Source organism: Zingiber officinale, chromosome 5A (genome assembly GCF_018446385.1).
Source record: "Zingiber officinale cultivar Zhangliang chromosome 5A, Zo_v1.1, whole genome shotgun sequence".
In the NCBI taxonomy this organism is placed as follows: domain Eukaryota; kingdom Viridiplantae; phylum Streptophyta; class Magnoliopsida; order Zingiberales; family Zingiberaceae; genus Zingiber; species Zingiber officinale.
This window is the reverse complement of record NC_055994.1, coordinates 27,516,651-27,523,246: the sequence shown is the minus strand read 5'-3', so window position 1 is coordinate 27,523,246 and position 6,596 is coordinate 27,516,651. Positions and strand designations below refer to the sequence as shown.

The following is a 6,596-nucleotide window of genomic DNA, read 5'->3' as shown; positions in this document are numbered from 1 at the left end:
CAAACATAAAAAATAAAAAGTATGATGTGAAATAATACCAAATCTCTATAAATATATCTATGTACGAATGATTTACTTGGAAATGGAAATTTTTGAAAGTCAATTTAGCTAAATGTATTCATTGACTTAGAATATCCAATGCTGAGGTAGACCATACCATTCAGTTCTTGTTGTTACACACAAAATCAGTAATAGACATTTTACATTCATATCGTTTGGGATTTTTTTGAAGTCCTCAAAGCCAAAAGCTTTTGTAGTAGAGTTAAATGTGCAATGATCAGTTGCTACAAGCTACATAACAGTAAAAGAATAATGCAAAATAACCTAGCAGTTGTACTTGAGAAGGGAGTGCATCAACCCTTCAACAGTTCAACTCATTCTCAAGGAGCTATCCATTAAACACAAAATAATCCATGTAAATACACATTCAATCAATAGATCAACATCAACTCCCTTGTATATTATAGCTAAAATAACCTAGCATACTCTTAGCACTTTATATATATATATATATATATATATATATATATATATATATATATATATATATATAATCAGTTTATATAATTAAAAGTCATTCTCAAATTCATAACAATCATCACCAAGTCCATAATCTTCATTGTGGCCAATAGTTTTAATAGGTTCATCCACTTTTGACATTTGAACATCTTCATTGATCACATTCAAACCATTTTCATTCTCTTCTTCATTAACCAAGTGAAAGCTTTGCATTTGATTGGCTTGTTTTCTCTTTCCAAGCAATTCACTAGGTGTTTCATCAACTACATAAAAAACAAAAAATGAATGTAATAAATTTAACACGGATATATAAAAGTTAAAATCCAATGAAACTTTACATGATGATTGATGATAAATAAATATAACTTAATAGTCCTCATTATTTATGATGCAATGACTTTGACCTCATCATCTGTAGTGTCACAATTTTGATTTTCATCTAAAATTCTCAACCATGCATTGTCTTTTGGTATACAAGATCTTTTATCTCTGTTATCCATTCATCACCAAAAGAAAAATCTTTAAATGGATCTTTTTTAAGATTCATAATCTTTTATTTTCCTCTTTCCCTCTCTCTTTCTTTTAATCTCAAGTTATACATCAAAAAACCAAATCATTCATCCTTCTTTGACCTAAACGGTTCCTCCTTTTTTAATACACCTATTTTCCAATGAAAAAGTATCAAGTTATCAACACATACAGAATTTGTTATAAAGTTTTTCAATAGTTTAGATTGTTTAGCTACTTGAAAACTTAAATAGCATACAAAAAAAAGTATTATTTTTTTAAATACACTCCAATTATGTTTACATCCTGAAAAGCTACATGTCAAACTTAAAACTCTAATAGCAAATCTTTGCAACTCTGGACAATCATCCCCAAAAGAATGCCACCAATTAGCTAGAGTAAAAATAAAATATAAAAAATCATAAACATTTTTTATTATCATCAATTGAGCCTAACTTTTTTAAAAATAATAATAAATAACTTATAGATTTTGTGCTCCTTGATCGAATATCATTTTCAATGCCAAATAATCCTTTTGTCATTCTAAATCTGTCCAATTATTGATCAATTTTATTCCGATCAACAATATCAGGAACAGTTTTCGCCATACATTCATAAAGTCCATGCTTGACATTAATATCTAGTTGAAAAGTTTGACTATAATGATATTGAGAATTCAAATAATAGCTTGCATCATGCAATGGTTGACTAAGCATACTTTCCCATCTCTTATCAATAATAGCATAAACTAGCTCATATCTACAAAATAGTGAGAAATTCAATAACCACATAATTCAATATCAGAATTAAACACATCATAAATTCAATAGCATTTTACATCTTTTTAGCGCTCCTTAAATTCAGCTTAATCTCCTCCTTTGCATGTTATATTGCTTTGTAGAGAAAACCCATAGTAGGCTTATCATCAGAATCAACCATTGTCAGAACTTTTATAAGTGGTGATGTAATCATTAAACACAATTCAACATTTGGCCAAAAAATTTGAGTGTCAAAAATGATGTTACAGATTTCTTATCCCTTTTTCCTCTTAGAATGTGAGTTGCCTCTCCATTTTCTATATGCAAAAAAGGAAATTAGCTCACCTTTTAATTCAAGAAGGCATCTCATAGTCAAATATGACATGGCAAAATAAGTAACGTCGGGTCTAACCAACTCCTTGCCTTTTGTGACCCCAAGAGTAAATATAGGAGACTACTAATTTAGCCTTTGCTATGGCTTCCTTTTGCATTGGATCATGCTTGTTAAAATCCTCTAACATCAAATCTAGACAGTGAGTAGCACAAGGAGTCCAAAACAAATTTTTCCTTTTCTCCATTAACAAGTTCCCAACTGATAATTAGCAGCATTATCTGAAACAATCTGCACAACATTTTCCTCCCCTACCTTTTCAGTAGCATCCAACATTTCAAATATTTATCAATAATTTTTAAAATATCAGTTGTTTCTATTAAATTTAAGAACACAGTTCCAAATGTACTATTGACAAGAAAATTACACATTGTTCTCTTTCTTTGATCAGTCCAGCCATCTGACATAATAGTGTAACCAGTTTTTGTCCATTCTTGTATTTTTGAATCCCATTCAAGGTATCAACCACTTCTCTCTTCAAAAAGGTGTTTCTTACCTCATAATATAATGTTACTATGCCTAACAACAAAACAAATATTAGTTGGCAATTTTTCATATCAAAATTGTCATTTACTTCCTATGAAATGCAAATATGATAGTCATGACTCAGTCCTCACTAATTAGCAAAAATAAGATACAAAATTCATCCAAACTTAGGAGTATAAGCATAAATAAAGCTGAATAGAGAATTCTTTGCATAACAGATTGAGAAGGAAGTGGAAAATATTTAGCACATCTAGATTGAGAACGAAAAATATAATGTAAAAGGAACTTCAGAGAGCACATCATCCCCTCTCTTTCCAACCACATACATGTTTTCATGACTAGTTCAAAATATACAAGTGTCATAGTTTGAGGCTTAAGTTGAAGAATTTATGTAGCTACTCCTAATACCCCATGAACACCTATAGCTACTCCTAAAAACATCATGAAAAGGTAATGAAACATGTAGATTTATCTATTAATATTTTAAATTTCAAATTCTCTTTAAATATCACCATTCCTATTTCCTCCTTCTAGAATTAAGGTGATAAATTATTGTTTATTCACTTACGAGAAGAAAAAGCTAGGTTGCTACATCTTTAAGAGTTATCGGAGCTTTCATGTTCTCATTTGAAGACATGGTTACCAATGTTGTTGTTTCATCTCTAATAATAGGAGTTATTAGAGAAACTAGGAGAAACTAGCTAATTTCACCTCTAAGAGCTATTGTCGAGTGTACTTGCACGAGTTGAATCCATATTTAAAGAAAATGCCATCTATGTGTCTTTACAAGTTATTCCACTGATTATATCTATTTCACTTATGTTTATTTCACAAGAAGTTTTATGTGGACTTAAACATGAATACACAAATTTCGAAGGTGATAATATGAGTGATTGACTGCGTAGAATCATGCTAACAGTGTTTTTATTTTTTCTCTGATAAGAGAAAGCTAGGTTGTTGTGGGTCATCATCAAAACTTATATGAGTGAACAAACAAACACCAAGGACAATCCATTTGAATGCCTTTACCCAATATTCAACCTGTAGCAACCTATACAACTCACATAATTCACAAGACCAAATATCAATATGCATATTTCAAAGAAGATATCTTGAACTTGTCTAGCAATTTATCAGATATAAGTAAACTTACTGCATACAAAGAAAAATATTTCTTGAAAGAAAAAAAAGCATGAGTTGAATCCATATACTAACAAAAGAAAGAACACATACCTATTGTCAACCTCAATGGCACGCTCAATCAAAGGGCCAATGGAAGCCCCCTCAAAAACCAATACTATAATCAGAAGCCCAAACCTCTTCTTCTGTTGCAAGAAAGAAAAGATGAACAAAAGGAAAAAAGGAATCTTTCTTCTCTGCAACAGATGGTCACGAAGAAGAGCTCACCTCTTCATATGGGGGCATGGAAAGCATCCACATGAATGCTAACAAAGCAACCAATCATCGTCAAAAATCTACCAATGTTCATATGGGAAAAGGCCTTGATTTGTACAAGCATCATATGGTTTTGAACATTCAAAGGGATCTAACCTAATTTTTTAAGGAATTCCGAGTCCACCATCCGCCATGGGACTGAGATCAAGATTGGAAGAACGCGTCCCGCATCCCTCGCCTATTGGTAACGACGCGATCGCTCCTGCACCACCCCAATGTAGCAGTTCCTCTATTTCCCCCTCAGCACCCGCCCCTCCAACCGCGTCTTCTTCTGGTCCTACGCCTTCTACCTCTTCCACTTCATCCACCTCCTCCGCACCTTCATCAACATCCTCCGTCGACGCTGCTGCTCCCTTGCCGTCATGTTCCGCCACTCCATCTCCTTTAAGAATCAGGGAAAAAGAGGTGTGAAGGGCATCGGAAAAAAAAAGAGAAGAGATTGGTAGTGTTCACCGATGAATCGCTGGAAAATAGAACGAGGGAGCGCCACTAGGGTTAGAGAAAAGAATGGGTTGCTAGTAGTTTGGGCGCTAAGTATTTTATTAGGCACTAAAGTGAAATTATCTTGTTATCTTTTCTATTTCAGGATCTATAAATTATTTTAAAAAATACTTTTTTACTTTACCTAATATATTATACCAAAGTAATATGCTACTAAAAAAGGGAGTGAACCCTGAATTTTTTAAAATACGAAGTAAAACATACTTTTTTTACTTCGTTAATGTTACTATCGAAGTTATTTATTATATACTACTTCAAAATTACTAATTACTGAAGTAACCTGTGCGTAAAAATTGATTTTTCTACTAGTGAGTCTTCCTTGACCATCAACTGGACCTTCAAATCCCTTCATTAAGATGAACCATTCTTCAATGTTCATCATGAAGAAATTCTCAACCATAGTTTTCCATTGGTTAAATCCTCCCAATATGAAGGGTGGAGGTAGTCGAATGTCATATCCAAATCCATCTCGGAAATCTATTTTAAAGTTGAGCTCGCTTAATGATGAGTCCTATGACTTTTTGAAATTTAGGGCTTCAACTTTCAACTTCTTCTTTTTTCCTTTAGTTCTTTGCTTCTTCCGGGTCTAATGAAGATCAACCTCACTCTAATATCATTTGTTGTATCCAAAAGAATTCACATATCTCCATAATGATATGATATTATCCACTTTGGGTTTAAACCCTTGTAGTTTTATTTTTGGGTTCTATCCAAAATACTCTATGCCAATGGAGTTATCTTCATCCTTTAAATCTATGATCTTTTACATATCTTTTCAATATGAGACTTTGATTGTATTATCAATAACTTAGACTTTTTGTCTCATGCCAACTCCATGTTGAACTTTCATACATCAAGTGTTCGATCACCATTCACTCATGACCCACTACTTTTCTTAGCTTGTCAAATATGTAGGATCTATGCATGTTAGAGAGGGGTGAATAGTACTCATGACTTTCATATTCATTTTTCACAAATCACATAGTAAGACGTAGTGAAAATAAAGAAACAAACAAAATAATGACACAAGTTAGTTTTACTTGGTTCGGAGCCTGTGACAACTCCTAGTCCAAGGCCCACACTCATTGAGTGTTTACTTTGAGCAATATACTATCAATCTGCCAAATTACAAAGACAAGTACAATCAATTACAATGGAATAGATTAAGTGAACTATACCAACGACTTTAGAGAGTTGGAGATGGGAGCTTTCGGTCGTTGGAGCAGTGTTACGACTTCGTGGACTTGTCTTTAAAGTAGCGCAAAATCAAGAGATTGTCAAAGTTTGTTGTTCTAAAGTGATGGGTCGAGACCTCCTTTTATAGCCAAGTTGATCATAATCCAGATCCACTAATCTCCGTGATCCGGTAGTAAGAGCGGGCCCCCCCTTCTTGCAAAGTCAACGCCAAGTGAAAGTCACCGGAGCAGCCGCCCATCCGAGGAGAGTGTGGTCCGACCGGACGGACGACCGTAGACGGCCGGCCCGACCGGACTGCCGGCCGGCCGATGGAATCGAATACCCGGATGGGTCCGGCCGGCTCGCACTTATGGTTGGAAGACACCCTGTCAAATCGGGGTTCCGACGCTCAGTTAAAAAGGTCACGGACCGAGCTGACCTTTTGACCGGCCATAGTCATAAAGCGCCCCTGTTTATTAGTCTCCACAAAGCACAGGTAAACCACTGCGTATGTCCGGTCGGATGTTGAGGGAGATGTCCGCTCGGACGACAAGTTTGGAGCAAGGAAAAAGACCCGAGGATTTCTCCTCTAACAACCGGTAGGTTTCACGTGTGTGTCATGCTCCAAATCTTGTGACAGGGGATTCTGCTGTCCCATCGAGGGCATGCTTTGACTGTAGCGATATGGGTCAGGTAAGTTTTCTGACAGCCACATACCTAGGAAAGGACAAGTAAGTTTTCTGACAGCCGCATACCTAGGAAAGGACAGAAGACACGTATGCACCTAGGTACGCGTGCCCAGA

At 34.9% G+C, this 6,596-nt stretch overlaps 1 long non-coding RNA gene across 4 annotated transcripts; it reads right to left on the bottom strand.

Moving 5' to 3' along the window:
• Positions 1 to 585: 585 nt before the first annotated feature.
• LOC121980355 lies at positions 586 to 4,649 on the bottom strand. 4 transcript variants are annotated; one of them, XR_006111508.1, is made up of 4 exons: positions 4,069 to 4,648; positions 3,895 to 3,986; positions 2,543 to 2,694; positions 586 to 782 (listed from the first exon to the last, which is right to left on the bottom strand). It is a non-coding gene; the product is annotated as an uncharacterized LOC121980355 (long non-coding RNA). The 4 variants fall into 4 exon arrangements; XR_006111510.1 differs by lacking the exon at positions 586 to 782 and having other exon boundaries at positions 2,439 to 2,694; positions 4,069 to 4,498; positions 4,570 to 4,644; XR_006111509.1 differs by lacking the exon at positions 2,543 to 2,694 and having other exon boundaries at positions 4,069 to 4,649.
• Between the last annotated feature and the right edge of the window lie 1,947 nt (positions 4,650 to 6,596).